The sequence below is a fragment of the Buteo buteo genome, chromosome 15 (genome assembly GCF_964188355.1).
Source record: "Buteo buteo chromosome 15, bButBut1.hap1.1, whole genome shotgun sequence".
In the NCBI taxonomy this organism is placed as follows: domain Eukaryota; kingdom Metazoa; phylum Chordata; class Aves; order Accipitriformes; family Accipitridae; genus Buteo; species Buteo buteo.
In genome coordinates, this window is record NC_134185.1 from 24,701,765 (window position 1) to 24,721,697 (window position 19,933).

General features: G+C 41.0%; 1 protein-coding gene across 8 annotated transcripts in view; it reads left to right on the forward strand.

Annotated features, from left to right (window-relative positions):
• Window positions 1-19,933, forward strand: part of FYN (FYN proto-oncogene, Src family tyrosine kinase) — a 139,442-nt gene that overhangs the window by 14,772 nt on the left and 104,737 nt on the right. Inside the window, exon 2 of one of the 8 annotated variants that reach the window (XM_075046795.1) lies at window positions 12,008-12,167. The exons of 5 other annotated variants lie outside the window; for them this stretch is intronic. The gene's annotated coding sequence lies outside the window, so the exon portion shown is untranslated. Of the gene's footprint in view, window positions 1-11,784; window positions 12,168-19,933 lie in introns of those variants that run through there. 2 more of the 8 variants (XM_075046793.1, XM_075046794.1) reach the window with 2 other exon arrangements.

Consider the following 19,933-nt stretch of genomic DNA (forward strand, 5'->3'; position numbering starts at 1 on the left):
GTTGCCAGAATTCCCAAAATAAATTTTAAGTTCCTTATTGGCACCTGTGGGTTGGATTTCTTTGCTTCATTTTTTTAATACCATTTCTTTTTTTCTCTATGTACAAATTAGCTTTCTTTAGGAAGAATCTTTATCAAACAAACTAAGCCTAATAATATAAAGTAGAATAAATTCTTCAGGCCTACATAATGAATACTTGAAGATTTATGCCACTTTTATGGCTTCCTGAAACTGTACCTGCAGTCTCCCATCCCTCTTGCTGTAGTGTGAGAGACCACACAATACAGTTGACTCTATATTGCAAAATTTAAAAAGTATTAAAGAGTATAGTGTGTTTTTTAATATAGAAAAGAAATAAATGTTAAAAGCATGGATTTTGTATATTGTGGATTTCCTGTAGGCATATACCTTACACAGTTCTTTCAGTTGTCCCCAAAACTTGGAGCCTTTTTATCTCTTGGAGTAAATTTGAAGATGGCTGTGAATTATCTTCATGAGCAATTTTCTTCAGGAGAGGCAGGTATGCAGAGGAGATACCATGCTTTTAACCCTCCTGGAGGGACAGTCAAACTCATTGCTTATGGATGTCAGACAGCTGAGTGCTGCCAAACTGAGTCAGCATGGATGTTTTGGTCGACTAGCTGTAGCTCTTCTCTCATCTCCTTAGGGCACCAGGAGACATGGAAGAAAAGGGTAGGTGAAAGGGAAGGCTCAAAGATCCAAGCGACTAGGAAGTAAGGGAGTGAACAGGAACACGCATCAGTAGGAAAAAAAGCTTCATTGGCCCGGTGATTACAACTTGGTATTTAAATTCAGTGACCCTTTTTTCTAGGAAGTTCAGAAATATAGCCGCTTGATACCTGAAGTGATAATTTTTTTAAAAAATGCAGAATCTTTGTCAGTAGGCTTATTTATCAGACTTTTATAGAGCAAAAGTAACCCAAGCCACTTGAACTTGTAATGCTCAGTAGAGGATTTTAAAACCTGATAGCTAGTTTGCCTTCTAGGCATACCCAGCAATCTCCCAGACTTGCTCTACCAGTCAGTTGCAGCATTTTAGTGACATCTGCGTCTGAGTAATGTTCTTCCTGAAGTCTGTCAGAAAAATGGTTGACTTGTGTGTAACCAGAAATAATGCCTTACTATATTTAAATTCACATGGGTAATATGCAGCATATGTAAAACTAATTTTCAATCTCTTCTTCCTAGGAATTTTTAACATCCTAAAAGTGAAGTTTCATTTTTATCTCTTGCTCTCCATTCCAGGAACTGTCTGCCTGGTCCCTTTAAGGTCTTGCTGGTCTGATTTCAGTGACAATTATGGAACCATTTGGTATAAGAGAAATTTGGGACTGAAAAGAGAAGAAAGGGGAGCAGACAAAACTTTTTGTTCTGTTTCTAGGCTGAGGTCTCTATCTCTGCATTTTAATCTAGCAGTTTTGACTAGGGCCAGCCCTTTTCACTTAGAGTGGCTCTGACCCTTCATATGCATTCTGTGTTTTCAACAGCAGCAAAGATACCAGTCATCACACTGCTTTTTTCTGCACTTCTGCTTTTACTGGACTTCAAGATAAATGCATCTTCTAGAGAAAAAGAAGTAAGGAGGAGTGGGGGGGGAGGAAGAAACCTATTGCTGCAATTTTGGGGGGGTGAGAAACTTGGTGGTTTTGGGGAGTTCCTGTTAAAACATCAGATGATTTGTCAGTTTTGTTAATCATCTCTTACTCTTTTCAATTTTTTGTGGGTAAGCATCCTGCATTAGTTCTCATTGAGTAAGTCAGGACAAATTGTGCCACCTTGGCTTAATTTGATATTTTCTTTTGTTAAGCTGATAAGAGTGAAAGGGATTTATCTGCCCATGTGAGGGCTCTATATATTCAAGATTTGGCAGTGCTTCTTCTTTTTTTTTTTTTTTTTTTTTAAATGTGTTATTGGTCTGGGGCTTGCCCTTCTGCCAGAGGCTGCCACCCTCATAGGCACGATTAAGTAACGCTCTTCTGTACAGAGCTCTGGGTCGGACCCTTATAGTTACACTGAGGCATGGTTTGCGTTGGTTTTACCCTCCTGTTAAGTACAGGAGCCTGTGAGAGAGCAGAGGGGATGTGTCTGCCTATTGCAGGCTGCTCACGCCTGGGCAGCTCGCTCAGACTGGGGTGTTGGCCCTGCCCTTGGTGAAAAGGGTAAGGGGGGTGTGCGTATCTGTCCACGCTGCTGTTTCTAGAGTACCTGGGCTGACATTTTAGTGCAAAGGCATCCTGACAGCTGTAGGCTGGCTGAGCTGCTGGCACTTACGGTGTGGACATCTACCCTCACCACAGAGAGGACGGCACCCTAAACTCCAGTAGCTTTAGCTGTGGTTACTCGCTTCCAGCACAACCCCTTCTTTTCTTCCTAGTCATCTTTACCTAAACTGCTATGCTGAAGTGTCTAGAAGGAAAATATCATGTACATAGTAATTTGTTTTTATTATCTTCCCTGTGTTGTATATTTGTGCGGGCTGCTAATACATGTCCAGAACAGATCATTTCACAGCTACTTCAGAGAGTGAGGAGCTTGCAGTTGCAATAGCTCTGCTGCTTTTTGAGAGACTTGCTACATTCCTCATAAAGGAGAGTGAAGTATTTGGAGATGTGTTGCTCCTGAAGTATTGCCAATACTTCTGTGCTAATAACCTACTGCTTCTGTAAGGAAAATTGTTTTTCCGAAGTACTGGTAGGGCAAAGAATAGTCTTTTATTGTCAGCTTGGATACAAACATGTGCCCAAAGCTTTCTGGCTGCTGTCAGAGCGTGTACATCAGCAGTGTTCAGTAATGGGTGCTAAGTGGGAGGAGCGTCTGCCCATAATCTCTACCAAGTATCTCACTTGGCTTTTTGCAGTGTCTGTATGCAGTACTGCCATAACATGTATGTATTTAAATCAGCCTTGACTCGGGCGAGGTCTTAAACCACAAAGCACATAGGTATGTTGAAATAAGGGCGGGCTGGTGCAAGGTAAGGTTTTACGAATCTTGCTTTTCTGAGGACAGCTTCAGAGAGTGGCACAAGGTTGTGCATTGTAGAAACGTAGGATGGGAAGGGATCTTAAATCATTCCTGCCCTAACGGTACAAGTTTGGACACAGTGAATACAGGTCATTAATGAATCCCAGAGGATTCAAGGAAGGAGCATCTCCAACATGCCCAACTGCTCTCTTCTACACTTCAGTCATTGGAGAGCTTCTAATATGCAGCTGACATCAGTATTCGTACAGAGCATCTCTATTATCTTCAGTGTACGTGGACAAGCAGAAGACTGAAAGGGCACAGGTCCTGAAAGCCTGTCTGTTATTCCTGCCTGCATTACTTATGCTGGTGAAATACACTATTACTTTGTGCAAAGTTTGCCTCTTTGTAAAAGCCATCTCCATCTTCAAGGCTGCTTGTGTACTCCCTTCCCATTCTCTCTCCTTTTTAATCAACTTGACCAATTTCTCTAGCCTCTCTGCATAGGCCATGGCAGGGAAAAGACTTTCAAGCAGGTCAGGGAAGAAGTCATGGATTCCAGAGTCTGGCTTGTCTGATCTGGAGGTAGCTGAACTGAGGATTTGAGGGCTTGGGTTCTTCCCTTCTTCTGGTAGCAACAACCCATGAAATCTGTTGATAAATGAAGTTGTGTACCCCCCCTGCCCTCCCCCTCAATTCTAGTTAGCACAGACATAGAAGCAGCGTGAAGTTTCCAGTTTCTTCCTGAGCTTAAAAAGGAGAGACTGTGCATCAGCCTGCCGATTAATCACAGGCACTCATGTGATGAAAATTTCTCAGGGGATAGGAAAGGTTAGTTTGCCTTTAAGTCTTAAAATAGCCTCATTTCAAAGAACATTTCCATGATTTTTTTTTTTTTTGTTAAGTCAAGGATGCGTAAGTGCTTGCAGCGTTAGTGTATGTGTGTTACAGTTTGGGTTTTAGTTGCATGATGTGATCCTGGACTGTTCAGCTGAGAAGATCCCTGCTTCCTTCAGCACACGCAGGAGCAGACAGAGACAGTAACGGAGAGATTGGCTCCTGCTGAATCACAGCTTCATCTGTTGCAGGAGCTGGGAGGTACCATGTGAAAGAGGTGGGGAAGTTTGTAGGAAGGAAAAGGCAAGGATCTGCTAGGCATCTGGGAAAGAGAATTCACTTAAGCACACGCGGTTATGAAAAGTGACTTATTTTTCTGCATAGCCATGCTAATAGACTGTGGGGTGACTGGAGAAGTGTCGAGTACGGGCAACTGCAAAAGAAGTCAATGGACTCATTGCTGTGAGTATACTGAATAGTCAGGCCTCCGTTGTCTCAAACTGGGCACCTAAATAAAGAACACTTTTGAATTTATCTTCTCTTTGTCATAAAGTGCCCATAATACTCCTGGTGTCTTAGGATGCTATAAAAAAATGCATGCTTTGTGAGGGAAAGCTCAGGCACTGAGCAGTGCAGGGACCCATGAGTGAACTGGTTGTGTTTTCAGAGCAGGCTGGGAAGAGTATTCTATGAAATGACAGTGAATGTCAAAAAGAAAAAAAAGTATTAAATGACCACATTGAATGAATAAGCATCAGCCATTTTAGGCACTGAAGGAGACTGTGCTCTTATGGAGAACTTTCTGTGTGATCATGTAATTAAGAACTGCATCACAGTGAAGTCACGGGCAGGTTGCGGGAAGGCAGGTAAATGCAAGTGGCACAACCAGTAACAGCTCTGGAAAGCCTAGTGTTTGCGTGCATGCTTCATAAGCTTAATACTTTTGTCATGCAAATAGGTCTAATTGATCTTTGAATATGAATCTGCAGTGACATGGGGGAGAGCAAAAGCCGAGGAGTGAAGCTTTATATTGTTCAGGTATGAGGCAGCACACTCGATAACCGGAGAGGTCTTGCTACTAACTGGTGTTGCAAGTCAGCACATGTGAACCGCACTAATTCGCTGTTGCCTGCAGTGCTTGTGGCAAAGATGACAAACCAGCCTTTGTGCAAGCGAGAAACCAGAAAGGCACAATGCAGAATGGAAATTCGGTGAGGTTCGGACTGTAGGCGTTTGCAGGCTCCTCATCTCTCTGTTCCTGCAAGTGGGACGGTGCTGTACGCGTGGGGGGGAAATGGTCTGAGCCACAGGTTGGCTTCCTGAGTGGGTTAGAGACAGCGTGTCTTACCTTGGGAGGAAGCCTGGCACCCTGCAGCATCTTACCACTCAAGACTTCTATTTTTCTAACTTTCTGGCTCATACCATGTGGCTTTGGGTGACCAAAGTGTCTTTTTTTCTTTTTTTTTTTTGAACATCAGTAGTTAGGAGTCTGGTCTGTACCATGCTAAGAGCTTTTCAGTTGAAGAATGCAAAGCAACTCTTTAATGGATATGTATTAAACTTTACTGTCCTTTGCAGGTAACACAAAGCAGAGTCAGAACATAAACAAGCAATCCTGTGTCTGTCAGCACTGTTACTCTGTTTTATTTTAAACCTAATTATACTTGAAAGGTGTAGGGGAAATTGAGAACTTGACTTTTGGCACTTATCAGCACAATCTTAATTAACCATCACCACCCCTTTTCATGAATTTCTGTGAAGAGCTCCAGTCCTATGATCTCACTTCCCTCATCTCATTTGAGAGTTAATGCTCTCAGGTTAATTTCTCTTAACTTTATAACCTAGTCTATCTTCTGTTTAAAAATAAGTGGGTAAAACACTTTTTCAAAACTCTTTGGAGGCCCCCCTGTGTGTCAAAGCACAAACTCATCAAGTCATTGTCATCCTTTTCTGACTCTCAGCAAGAGACTTCAGGGAAATATATAAATCTCTGGAATGCTTGTAATGGGGGTGATAGGATAGTATGAAATGCACTTGTGCTGGTAAGGAATATTATAGGATGCACAGAAGACATGCAAGGAAGAAACCACATATGACTTTCACTTGCTAAATGAGGTGTTTGTAGATGAATCCTTTGCTAAATGTGCATTGAAATTTTTTCATCGTTTGTACTGACAGAGTGCAAAAAAATATAAGGCATAAAGGCAGTCATTGAACAGCTGGCAATGTGGCAGTCAGAAAAATTTTATAAATATGAATAAAAAGGAAAAGTTCTTTGTTTTTTTAAAAAAATATCTGGTTTTCAGTGTTATAATGGCTGTTTGAATTAAGCATGACAGACTTGATAAATTATCAGATAGAGTTTTGAAAAGTTATTTTATTTACAGGGGGAAAAGTAATTTTTTCCTTTTTTTTTTTTTTTTTTGTTACTACCACCCTGTTTTTTAGAAGGAAAGGGGAAAGGATTGTGAGTGGAGGTTAGGGGAGAGGAGATCTTGCTTGGCAATTGATTTTTATTTGAAGTAAAAATATTTTTAAAGCCACAAAATAGCATTTGATTCATATAATCCCTGGTGTGCTTGTATAAGCTGCTTATGAATTATAATAAAAAAGCAAAAAATTCCACTGAAAAACCTGAAAAGCCCTTGGTCAGAAGTAGTTGGACACTTGATTAAACACTTTAAGGAGTCTGAAGAAAAGAAAAAAAAACACAACCATTTCCCGTGCCGTTAACATTATTGTATTAATAAAAGCTGGTTCAGTGCCCATACCGTGTGTCCCCAACACAACATTGATGACATTTTGAGAGGTGGGTAAACATTTATACTGTGCTCTGAGAAAAGGTTATGTGAAAGCCTTTTGATGGAATTTGGATTTGCAATTTTGTTTTTTCTTCTTTAAAAAGAAAAAAAAACCAGGTCAGATATGTCTGTGAGAGGTTTTCTTCTTTGGGCTTAATGAAACAAAGTAAACCAGGTCATGAGTGCTATATGTATATCAAACAGGTTTTGTATCATTGCTTCTAGACTGAAATATACGTATATTTATTTAAGAATACATTCATATTCTTAACATACAAATAGACTCGTAAGAGGGTCAGCAAAATGTGATGCTGCTTGTGGTTGCAACTTTAAGAAAAATCCATTTGTATTTCAGAACTCAAGCAGCTGGAGCGTCCACTTAACTTACTGAATTGGAAGGGGCACATCCTGTGACTGGTTTCCTGCGGTCTCCGGAGGACAGTGGTCTTTTCCATTGTCATTTTGTCTGTTGGTGTAAAATAGAGATTATCTGCCGTCTGCCATTTCCTCTTCTCCCTCTTTCTCTGCTTCTTTCTGGGGAGGGGGGGAAATAAATTTTCCCTCCAGCTTGTGCAGATGTTAGCGCTGCGTGGAGCTTCTCTCACTCCAGATGTAGGGAGCGTTTCCCAAATGGACTGTCCAGTCCTTTGGTCTTATTCTGTCTTTGTGCTTGTTTTTATTTAAGATTGTTAGTGTGCTGGTTTTGTGCTGGTTCACTGCAGTAGTGTGTGTTTGTGAAGATGTACTCATTTTGCAATTCATTTTGGAGGCACTCATCTGTTAAAACAGCATGTGAAGAAAAAATTATTCAATAAAAAAAAAGTATGAAATACAGCTCTAGTCCACTTGACTCAGAGTCCAGGAAAGATGCTTTTAAGCAAGATTACAATAGTACATATTGTACTATTGTGTGACCAAAGCATCCATGCCACAAAAACGCTGTGAAAAGATGATAGATGCCCACAGTATTGAGGGTTTCACTTCTTTAATAACTGAAATTTTCTGCCATCTGCCATCTGTTTGTTTTATTAAGACCACTTTCATTCTACCTGTGGAGCTCAATGACACCCACACTTCAATCTTGTTGTGTCTCAGTACAATGAAAATCTTGCTTGCAAAACTCCGCTGAAGCCTACAAGAAGGAAATGCCAGCTCTGTATGATTTCCAAACACTTTTAAGGATAAAAAGGATTAAAAAAAGGGATTTCAATTTATCTGTATATGTTTCTCCTTGCCCTCCCCCCTACCAATCCACTGGCCTGCAATAGCAATGTACTGTTTCCACTCCCCAAAATCACTGCAACCCAGGCTAGTTGGAGTGTCTGACCGCTGCTCTGTTGGAGAGGTCAGGGAGTGAACCAGAGCGAAAACCACATTGATTTACTTTGTGTTCAGAGTAAAAATGACATTAGTGGAACAGTCTGGGGAGATGTTGCTTGTGCTGTTCAATCTTTGAAGAAAAAGTAGTATTTATCCACAAAATGAGGGATCTTAGCACCAGCCATGAGCCTTGAAATAACCATTACTTGCAGGTTTTTATTCCACTTTATCCTTTCTGTGCCTACTTGCAAGCAAATTGCATTTTAGTAGTGTATCTCCTGATCTTTAGAGCTCACAGAAAGCTGAAGTGGTTAAGTGGAAGGCTTCATGCTTGCTAAGGAAGTGGACAGTAAAGGGACTTTGAACCCTCCTACGAGTCTGCCAAAGTCAGGAAATCAGTGCTGAGGAAGAAGATGCTGTTTCTTGCAAACAAAATAACATTTAAGTGGATTGGTAGGGTGGCCTTTGCATGGAGTGAAGAAATTAAGATCCACTGACAAAGATTTACCAGAAATGGTATGTGTGCAATATTTCCTTTTCTGTGCTGCTTTCCTCCCATCCTCAGTGGAGGTTGTTTATTTGCTTGGAAATAAAACCTGTTTCTCTACTTGGGGTGGACTGATCCTGTCTGGGAAAGCATAGCTGCAGCCGGCCCTTTTCTCAAAGGAAATATAACTCTGGTGGAGTGCTGCTCTTTGAAGGAAAAGGAGAAAGAGCAGCGGTGTCCGGGTGGGCTTGCTTCCCCCCCGCAGTGTGTGTTACAGGGAGCCTGGGGGAGCAGAGCTGCCTGGGAGTGCTCTCAAGCAGAGGGGGCAGCAGGCGGATCACAAAGCAAGCCTGGGAGTTTCAGTGGGCGTCTGTCTGAGCATGGGTGAGGTGAGGAAGAGAATATGGGTGGTTTTTTTTTTAATAAAGGCTGAGAAAAGGTTCTAGGGAGGAGGTGGTGGAGACAGAAAATACAGCCAGGACAGGAAAGAGTCTGCAGAAGGCAGAAATGTTGAAGCTGAAGCAAAAAACATACCCTTGAAACAAGCATAAAACCCACAGTACTGTGTAATAGAGAGGAGAGTGGACTGAAGCCAATTTTTAACAAAACCACCAGAGATGCCGTAAGTTCATTGACCAGAAAGCTGTTTGGTTGTGTTATAATTAAATGTAGTAGTACGCATTTTGATATTTCAGAATGTGCCTGCTTGGGGTGTGGCAGGGCAGAACTTTTTGTTTTACCTGGGCTGTCCTTAAAGAGTGTGAAAATGGTTTTTGCATTATCCTAGTCTGAGCATGAGGCTGGTGAGAGAGAGGTGAAGAAGCTGAGATATGGAAAGGCTGAACCAAGCTGAGGACACAATGGCTTAGAAAAAGAGTCATGAAGGTGGCTGCAGGCAGAAGGAGGATACAAGCCCTTGGAGAGGGGTTGAACTGGGGAGAGAGAAGCAGGAGGGAGGTTAATATCTCATTCAAGTTGTAATTCTGTTCGGCAACTTATTCCTACGTGTACCTTTGCTTTACCAAGCACGTACGTTTGCAGAGTGAATACTTGCAAGTACATTGATAAACATGCTTGATTAAGAGGGCTAGGAGAGTTGGCAGCAGAAATTTCAACTGGTGGGAGAAAAGATGAGAATTTTTATCCGGGAGATGCAAATTGAATGTAGTACAGAGAGCGAAAGTTGCTGTACATGGGATTTTTCTGAGGTCTGCCTGGGAGAGTAAAAAAAAAAAGGAAAAAAGAAAGGTGCTTTGGGTAAAGTGTGAGGGAAGAGATTTGGGCAGTGAAGGAATATCTGAGTTCAGGCCCAGCAGTCAGTTGAGACTCATTCAAGCTGCTATGGTTTTTCAAGACAAGTTGTTGGAGAGAGGTAGTGACAGGCAGGTAGAGTGCTACCTGCTGGAGAGGGATGGGGATTCTCCACGTGGGGAGCAGGAGACAGCCTCCTCTCTCCTGCAGCTCTCCAGGGAATGGGAGAAGACCTGGACTTACTGGGGCTACAGTGTATTGTGGGGGGATCTGATGAAGCTGATAGGAGACACACTTTAAGACTCGGTTTCGCAAACCAATGTATGGGCTATTTTTGAAGAATCAGACCCTGTTGCAGAAGGCAGAGTTATCTGTCACATCTGTCTGAAGCAGAGAGGATGCTTTGGCTTCCAAGGAAATTTTGCCAGCCGCAGTGATGGTGGAGCTGTTGTGTGAGTCTCCCTCTGTGAGAGAGACAAAGTTACATCAAGGTGAAGAGCAAGTTATACTGCGCCGAACCAGAACTGCGGGCCAGGTGCCATGGCAATTTACATGGGAGTTACTCAGGATAAGAAAAGATGGCAACCTCTCTGCCTGCTGATCCGTGTGTACACTTGGTAAAATGTCAAAACACTTCTGCGTCTTTTTAACTAGCTTGGGGTGAGGGAGGTACAGGCTTAGGGCTCTTGTCTTTGTTCTCAATTGCTTCATGGTCTTTTCCTTCCTTGGATTAACATCTGGAGGGAGAGGGGTTTGCATTTGGGGGGGGTTGGAAGGCTGTGGTCTGCAGCAGAGGGGAGGGGGCAGTAAATAGTGGAAAGGAATGGGAGACAACTGGAGATGAATTTAGCCATACCAACACCCATCTGCCCATCTCCATTAGGAAAGCAAGCATAATGGCAGTAAAACACACTTTCCTTTAATCCATTTCTCTACGCCTTTATCTCAAGATAAACTTTAAAATTCAAAGGACCAAATAAAGGAGTTGCATAAAGGGCAGCTATTGCTGTAGCCTGGAGCGTGGTGTGCAGCACAATAGGAAACTCTTTAGCGAACCTGGAAATCACAGTGAAGAAATAGGACAAATGTTCAAAAATGCTCTTAATTAACTTGCATTATCAGTAACTGCACTGAGTTGATTTCTCATTTAAATTTTCAATCTAAAGCTCCTTCTGACTGGAGTATTTCATCATTACTGCTGCAATTTAGCCTGTGCAATTGGGACACTTCAAAAATGATGGGCTTTCCTATCTAAGAAAAAGCTGCACCAAGTTCTGGCTTTTAAAGCTTAAAACTCATTCTGATATAAATGAGAGAAGTGTAGCTTTGCTATGAGTCTTACTTTTTTGAGAAAGTTGGGAGGTTTTCATATTTATTTAGATAGTGATGTTTTAAAATTTGCATACATTTCTTTGAAATTCCACCTTTTGTTGCTGCAAATGTCATTTTTAGTTCTAAATGAAAAATGATAAATACTTTTCCAGGAGTCTGGAGCTCAAGGATTAATGTGGTTGAACTAGTTAAATGTTAAATCTATTCAAATTAGAACTGCATAGAGACTGCAAATGTTCTTGCATGCAAGTAAATCCTTTTTATATTGAGTCTGGTTTGCTAAAGATGTAACTGCTCTGCCAGTTTGTTCTGTACAGATAAGTTACGTATGTTATAGGCACTCTATCTTAGGTTGCTATATTTGCTGTCCCCATTAATGCTAAGCTGAGATTGCAGTTTAATTCTGCTTTGTATTAAAATGAGAACCAGCCTTTTTGAATGGAAAGGAAGAAGCTGTAGAACACAGTATATTTTATAGATAGACTTCATATCCTTGATGAGTAGAAACAAAAGTTTCTCAAGAAAATTACATGGACCATGATGGAAGTTTAAATATTTCTCTGATCTCCTTCAAGTAAGTATCTCTTCAGACTTCATCTGATAAGAGTCCTTGATGGGCTTTGGTTGAACTTGGTTACATCTGTGAGATGAAAGTATTGCACATCCCAACACCATCTTTTTGTACCAGTAAGTGCTGTTGAAACTTGTGCTTATCAAATGACGGAAGTCTTAATTCTGTCCCTCGATTTAGCAGACTGGCCATCCATTCCCTCATACCTAATTTTAATGGGTAGGTTTTGCAAAACAGTGGTCAGGACGATGATTTTATTTCACCTGACTTATATGAACCCATGGATAAAACATTGTGGAAGAGCCACCTCGGGATTCCAAGTTCAAGTACTCACAAGTTGGGGAGTGAAAAGCATTTACGCTGGGACAAGTTTCAATGCCCTGTGTTCTGTGAATAAAAGGTTCTTTTTTTTTTTTTTTTGCCCAGCTACATTCTTGGAAGTGACTGGGTTGTTTTGGCTGCAGCTCCTCAGAAAACTCAGCCTGAACTCAGCACATACAACTTCAGCACAAAAGGTCTACAGAGTTGTAAAGGTTTCCTAAGCAATGAAGAGCAACATGTTGGGAAGCTACAGGTACCCTGAAATGTAAATTGCTGCTTTTTTTTCCTTAAGGTTTGGGATTTAAAATTTGCATATTAGAATTCAGTTTGGGCCATTTCTTCCTTTTCTGCTGGTACCATCACACAGCTTTTTTTTTTTTTTTTTTTTTTTTCTCCTCCATATTAAATAAAAGCCAGAGTTACTACACCTGGGTCATACCTGTGGCACAACAAATCCAGTAGCTAGTCTCTGACTTAACCAGATCCTGGTGCTTTGGAAAGGGTTTTTAATACCACAGGAGACAGGAAGGAGACAAAGAATCTTCTTTTACCTCCTTTGTAATTAGACTGTAATAGAACCTTACCCATGATGTTTAATAACCCTTCTAACACCATTACCAACAATACAGCAGAGCTAGGTGCTGTGCTGCATATAACAGAGTACAGAGAAATGGACCTACGTTCCTGGCCCACTGATTTCTCATGATGGTGACTTCAGCAGGCTACCTGCTTATAGGAAAACTTATTCCTTCCACTGTGGCTTAATTTCCGTAATGCCTCTTCTTCTTGAGTTTGAGCCTCTTAAGGGACTGCAATATCCAGAAATGAGACGAGTCACGTCCCACCTTCCCGTCACCAGCAGCTTACCTGCCCGGATGGTTCAGCAGCTGCCAGATGTTGTTAAGCGCCATCTCTTCACATGGGTTTTTCTGGAAGGGATGCTAATCTGGGCCTCTGTTTCTTCAGGACTGATGTGGTCCTGAAGTAATTTTTCCAAACAAAACACAGGGAATACATGCAGTTAATGAAGTCTCTGATTGCAAAGATGGGACTGAAGATGTAAATGTAGTGTTAGTTTTTCAGAGTGGGGACTTGAGGGTGATCTAAAGGCTTAAGATAAGAGTGTATATATATACGTGTATATATACGCACGCACATATATGAAATCAGGAAAAGAGAATTCATGTAATTTGAGGCTCTTTCTAATTGCTTCTGCCATGTGATACTGAAAAGAAGAGAATGACTTCTCCCACTCCTGGTTGCAAGATCACTAAACTGTAGCCCAGTGATCTATAAATGGAAACTTCTGCAATATTCTTTCTTTTCCTGACTAGTTCTGAGTACTATGAGAGCTGTACAATTACTGTGATTGAATCAAACAGAAACCCATCCAAGAAGCAAGCAGGGTGTTTCCAAAAACAATCCTGGTCGGGGTATAATAAGTTTTAAATCCGTGCTGTTATATATAAAATCTGTGGCCAAAAACTTGGTAAAAACTTCAAAAACCTTGTTTCTGCTTCAAAGAGAAGATTTATTTAGCTTTCAAGTAATCACAAGGCAAACATGGCTGTGGTCTGTAATTTTTATGGATGTAGTTAAAAAGTATTTTTGGAGGTTTGAGAGCTGTTGATAAAATGACAAACTACTTGTGCTTCATAAGCATTTCCCTCACTCTGGAAACTGTAAATGCTCTAGACGGTAGCGGTGATAAGTTATGCATTTCATCCATAAATAATACATGTTTCTCTTAATATATTTAATCATTAGTATGGTATCCGTGCACGAATTATTCCATCTCCAGCCTGATGTTACCCTATTGCTTTCTGTTTGTGATTACTTAAGTGCTTCAGAAGTAACTTTCTGCTCTGGGGGCGAAGACTTGGGGGGGGCGATGTGCGTCATCTGTCATGCCTCTGTCAGCTCCTTTGTGGGACATACAGGCAATTCCTGTAAGAAGTGGTTTTCTCTTGTAAGCGTGCCGTGGGGGGAAGGGGACTGTTTGTGGGTTTCCCTCTCGGTGTTGTGTTGCCTGAAGTGCCATTTCCTGGCTGCAGCTCGCTAGGACCTGGGTACCGAGAAGCGTGCGGAGGTCCTGGAGCTGACCTCTCTGAGGAGCACCAGTGTGCTGGGGGAGAAGCAACCTCTGCCTTATCAGGTGCATATGTTATTAACAGAGTTCAGACAGACACTGCGAGTGTGTGATGTGCGATACTTGATTTCCATGCCTAAATGTTTCCGTGGTTATGTCCCCTCGCCCTTCTGGGTGTCTCTGGGTTAAAGCAGTGATGTGCAGGGAGGGTGAGACCTTTCCATCAGAGCTCTCTTTGGCTCCTACACAGACTACAGGTGGTTTTAGACTTCCAGAAAGTCAGGGCAGCTCCTCCTACAGTGAAGTAATCTGCCTTCCCTTCCTTTTTTATTTGGCTGGGCTTGCTGCTGCTGTTTATTTGTTTGGTAGTGTTTTCCTTAATATAACTCGGGAAGCTTCTGAATTGCCACTAATAATGAACAGCTCAAGCAGTGGTTGTAAACTTAATCCTGTAAAATATAAATCTACTTTCAGCAAAACCACAGCATTTCTTTTAATTTTAATCAGACGTTATCCCTGCCACAATTTTTTAAAAAAACAGGAAGACTTTAAATTCTGGGAGGGTGTTGAAACGTAGCAAATTTGTAACAAAATGGATAAACTTTGGCCATGTTGCTTTCTTGGAATAAAAGGCCTCTGGGGTTGTTCCATCAGATTAGCTTTGTAGTGAAGATAAACATGTAACACGGAAAAAGGTACACCTTTTAACAGACTTGAATGTGCATGTATTTGTTTGCAAGAGACTCATGTTGCTTCTGTCTCATTTTTCTTTCTTCCATACTTCCTTTGTTGTATCTTGCCTTTAATTATTTTTGAAATCCCAAGGAGCAGCTGTGTCTGTACTGTATCTTATAGGATAGAGACACTGTGATGTTTTGGAGCTCTCTGAAGTGCTATAGAATAAGCTCGAAGAAGTGGAAATGAGAGAGTATAGGCTTCAGCTGAGATTCCTTTCATCAGGTTATTTATTCAGTGTTCCAGACGCCACGTAAATGGCAAAATCAGGTCAAAATTGCCAGACTTCCACTTTCTGAAAGAAAATTTTGTGTAAACCTACCGCTTCAAACTTTTGAAACAGACGACTTTATAAACGAGTATCATTATGGTTTATAATACAGAAAACAGTATTACAAAAATTATGTTGCCTCAGACAGCTTATTTCACAATTTTTCCTCACTTGATTTTGTAGTATTTGTGTGGTGCCTGAGTAAAGTCTGTGTTCTGACACTTCAGCTTCTTATTGTTAGGGAGATTCTAGCAGTGCACTTGCTAATGTACTCCTTGGTGCTGTCAGGCTCTTGCCTTGGGCTAGCTCTTTGATTTTTTTACCCTGTTAAAATGAGGCCAGTGGTTATGGCTTGGCTCAGCTGGTGCTGAGGCGTGTGGCCAGAGCCACAGAAGAGGCTCCTTCTCTTCCTCTTCCTCTGTGGAGGGTGTGATGAGCTGGAAAGAGGGGAAAGCATGAGGTCCTCCGACATGACAGCCCAGGGCAAAGCTGAGGCAGCCACGCTAAAACGGACGGGTGAATAAGCCCCCGCTGCCTCTCTTCTGTCGGTAGTCTTAAATATCATAACTCTTGGGAAGCCAGCTGGGCAGAGGAGACAAAATTTATGATCAAATAGTGTAGTGAGCTTGGATTCGTATCTCGGTGCAGAGGGGAAGCTTGTTCCACCCCGCGCGAGGTGCAAACTGCTGGTGGAGCTTGTGGCAGCGGCAGGTCAGATTCAGAGATTAAACTCTGTAGCTGTGAAGGAGAACACCAGTACAACGCTAATGACTAGTTTGTAAAATGAGACAAGAGATGTGGCTAGCTGGTGTGTGGTGCCTGATGTTGGAGAAAGGGCTCTCCCTCCCTGCCCCCCAATTTTCTTGTAAAGACTTATTCATCATCCTGGTCTCATCAGTCTGTATTTTTGTAGAGTCCTCAGGCCTCTCTAGTCCTGGGAAACAAAATGAAGGGCTTAATTCCAGCAAGTGTTTGCCTCTTTGACGGAATTGGCTCCTTTTATCTAGTGGTTCACGTTAGGACATTGGGCAGCGAGACGAGGAGCTCAGCTTCCACTCTTCCTCTCAGTCAGCGTCTCTGTGCCACCATCGGCTTCTTCCTCCCCTCCTCCTGTGAATTTATTCAGGCCAAATTTGTGTGGCTTTGATAGAAGGGAAACAGTGTTTTCCACCAAACTCAAGTATTTACTGAAGGTCTCTGCTTCTACTACACGTCACTGGCAGCTGTAAGAAAGCTGGAATCATCTTGGCTACTGAAGCCATGCAGTAATTTATTGTGTGTGTTTCAGTAGCACTAATCAGAGCTAGATTTGGCCAAATTAAATTTAAATTCTGTTCACTTCTTCACCAGTCAATGTAAGCATGGAAATGTCTTCTGGGGGCTCAGTGAGATTTCATTGCACAAGCCAGGAGGATTTCTCTTAATTCAGTCTGACCTCTAGTAGTTCATTGGTTTGGGTTGCTTTTCTAGTCTTCTCTCTATGCCTGGGAATGCAGCCTTGGTCTTCTGCAACTTAAGCTGAGCCTTGCAGGCTGCAAGCATGTGAAATGCCACAACTTCAGAGGCATTTCCTTTGGCAAAATTACTGCTAGATTGCCCCATTTTTGTGCGACATAACCATTTGTAAGTTTTTCAAGGACAAAAACTGTTGTGTATAGCAGTTTCTTAATGGATGGATTTGTTTTGTTTCTTTTCTGGGGAGAACCACACTGGAGATTACCTTTATGTTGTTGATGTATAAGTTTTAATTTAGCAATATGTTTATTAGTGCTTCCAGCTGGCTTTCTATTTTATTCTAGAAATTAGCACTTCAGGTGTTTAATTAAAGCCTCTGGGATTTTTTTGTTTTTGGTTTCTCTTTTAAGTTAAAAAATCTTTAGTATGAGTCTAAAACCTTATTTTTAACCTTTAAAGTACTTTTAAATGGTTTGTTTCTGAATCTGAGTTCTAATGAGTTGATATAATTTTATTTTTAAATTTGACCAGCAAGATGAAGAACAACTCAAAATTTTCTGTTAAGCATGCATGGAGCTTTTGTTTATTGCTTTCTTTCTGTGTATCCTAATGAGTACAGTTTCGTCCTTTTTGTGTACTTCCAACTGGGCAATTAACTTCTAAGATATTTGCCAACAGTGCATGCGTGCAAAAAAGAAATTGGTTGCAAAAGTTTTTAAAGGTGTTTTCAACACAATCTTTATTTAGTATTGCCTCCATTAAATGAGTGTTGGGAGCACTATCCACTTAAGAGAAACAAGGCATTAAGAGGAAACAAGTCAGTATGGGGTAAGTTGGGGTACGTGCTTGCAGCTCATGGGTTTCTGAGCAGCAACTGCTGTATAAATGCTCAGACCTTTGCCTTGGGTAACTCCATGCTACCCTGCAACTATAACACAGGATAAAAGTATGCTTATTCTGGGTAAGGACTGTAGTTGTCTTTGTATTCATGTTCAGTTCAATTCCAAATGGCCATGACACTTGAAACTCCTAGATAAACTTGCATCTGTCATCATTTACAATATATAGATTCACGATCTAATCGCTCACTTCTCCTGAGCTGCCATTGTTTGTTGGTCTCTGACCATGCTGGATGTGTAACTTTAAGATTGAGCCCACTTTAAATAACCCCGAAGTAACTAGATATTTGGTTTTGTTTCATTTTCGCTGTTTTGTAGTGGCAGTGATCTGAAATCAAAACCTGATTTTGTATTTTTTTATTGCCTTTCTGAATATAAATGGATAGCACAAGTTTCATTCCTTGGTAGTGTGTCAAGCTGACATTTATCTAGGCAAAAACATAGAGGAGTCTCAGCTTTGTTGTGGTAAGGAAGCCAAAAACTTAACGCTACTTAGCTCTGGAGTGACAAGAGGAAGGGTGGAAATGAGAGAGAACTAAACCTTCTCCTTTTTTTCTTTCCCCAGAATATTCTGATGCCCTGTCTGGTGATTGTTAATGAAAAATAATTTTGCTAGCATATTTTTTAATTATTTTACAGTTTAGTAATTTGGCCAAAATATATGCTTGTTGGGTAACAGGACCTACACGATGCTTGCATGTATGATGAACTTATGCTTATATGAACGTAATACAGGAGCTGGAAATCAAAGCAGCACCATTAACAACTGCCTCGTATCCAGTTCAGAACCAGTGATACTCCACTCCCGCGTGGAGCTTCCTTCGCAGCACTGAGGGCTATAAACCCTCCTGTGACGATGTAAGATTTGATGCAGGCAGTTACATGTTGCAGGGTGATGAAACTGCCAGCCTCAGCTATAAGCTAGGCCTAGATTCTTTGTCATCCTATTTTAATAACAGAAATCTGGAGATTGATGGGGAACTTGCTGAAGTTAATGGACAGACCTTAATTTGACATCAGTGGGACTTGAACCAGGCATTGCCAGTGCAATTTCTTTGGTGAAAAGGCCCTTCTGTGGTATTCTTTCAGGGTACTTCTGTAAGAGCAGTGCACCTATGGCCGCATGTAACCCTTTTCAGTCCCTTTTCATGTGCTAGGTTCTCTTTATCATGAATAGTTAACAGCTCTTTGTGTTCGCTGCATGCATGGCTACATGTGCAGCGCTATTGCTGGCTGCCGAAGAGCAGATTTCGAGCGAAGCCTTTGGGTGTGTACTGAGAGCTCAGCTGCAGATGGGAAGTGCCTTTCCTGTGGAATTTAGATTCAAATTGCCACACGTAACATATCACTCTGCTGTTCGAAATCTAGATTAGGTTGTAATTGATAAAACAGAGATTGAAATTTTAAATATATAATCTTGCTGGATTATATCTTTCTTCCCCAAGCTGAGTGCTGTCTGTTTATATTAAAGCAGCTTCATGACATTTTTACAGGAAAAAATTAAGTGGTGTTTTGACCATTTGGTGTGAGCCTAGGGTTGAAATATTACTGCATATTATTTCCTGTAAGTTCTCTGTTTGTGAATGGGTGTGTAATGCTTCTTTTTTTTTTTTTTTTTAAGTGTGGATGTATCTCTGGTTATCTCATCAATCATGCTTAAAATGAATAGGCTTTTAAAACATACATATCAGATCATGTGTTTTTGTGTTTAATTATGCATGTATCTAATCCTACAGCTGTTAATGTGTCAAACTCCCATTGGAACTTATAGCCATCTGATCAAGTAAAGGAAGGCTGGATAAAGTCTCATACAAGGTCTTGAGAAAGTACATGACTAACAGAAATCTTTATTCCTAATTTTAAATAGTATTCTAGTACCATGTAAGCTTTTGGTTATTTAGTGGTTAAAGTGTTTCCTCCCACTCTGATGGTGAATTGCTCTATCTGTTTAATTTTCCTTGGATCATTTCCTGTCCACAAAAGACTCTACCTTAATTCTCAGCCTTTCTAGTAAACACTCAATAGATAGGAAGTTATAGCTTCATAATAGACCACATCCATGTGGAAATCTGTAAACATCCTTTTACATCCCTTTTTTTTTTTGAGATTTATTCATTAGTCATTCTTGCTACACTGCTTGCTTTGTGTGACAGCTTGGCTAGGCAGTGCTTGTAAAATAGGAACCTTCTCACTCCATCAATGCACCAAACTAAAGCTGTACAGAGAAGGTGTATCAGCTTGAATGTTAAGGTATTGTATGTAGCCTAAAAAGCAAACAGAATAACCTGATAGGCATTTTTGATGGCCAAAGGAAGAGCTTTGCACGAACTCAAAAATTACCTACTGCCCTGGAAATATTTTTTTTTTCCTCGTTATCACTTTGGAAAAGGTTAGTATCAGGACTGGGATAAATTCTTGACCGTAGATCGAATACCTCTAGTGGGCAACCTGAAACACAGTAAATTTTGTGCTGAGCTGGTAGTCCTGTCCATAAGGTGATCAGAATATTTTCCTAGTTTACAGCTTGTTCTTTGCACATTGAAAAATATTGGTCTTAACCGATCAGGTCTCCAACTCATGAA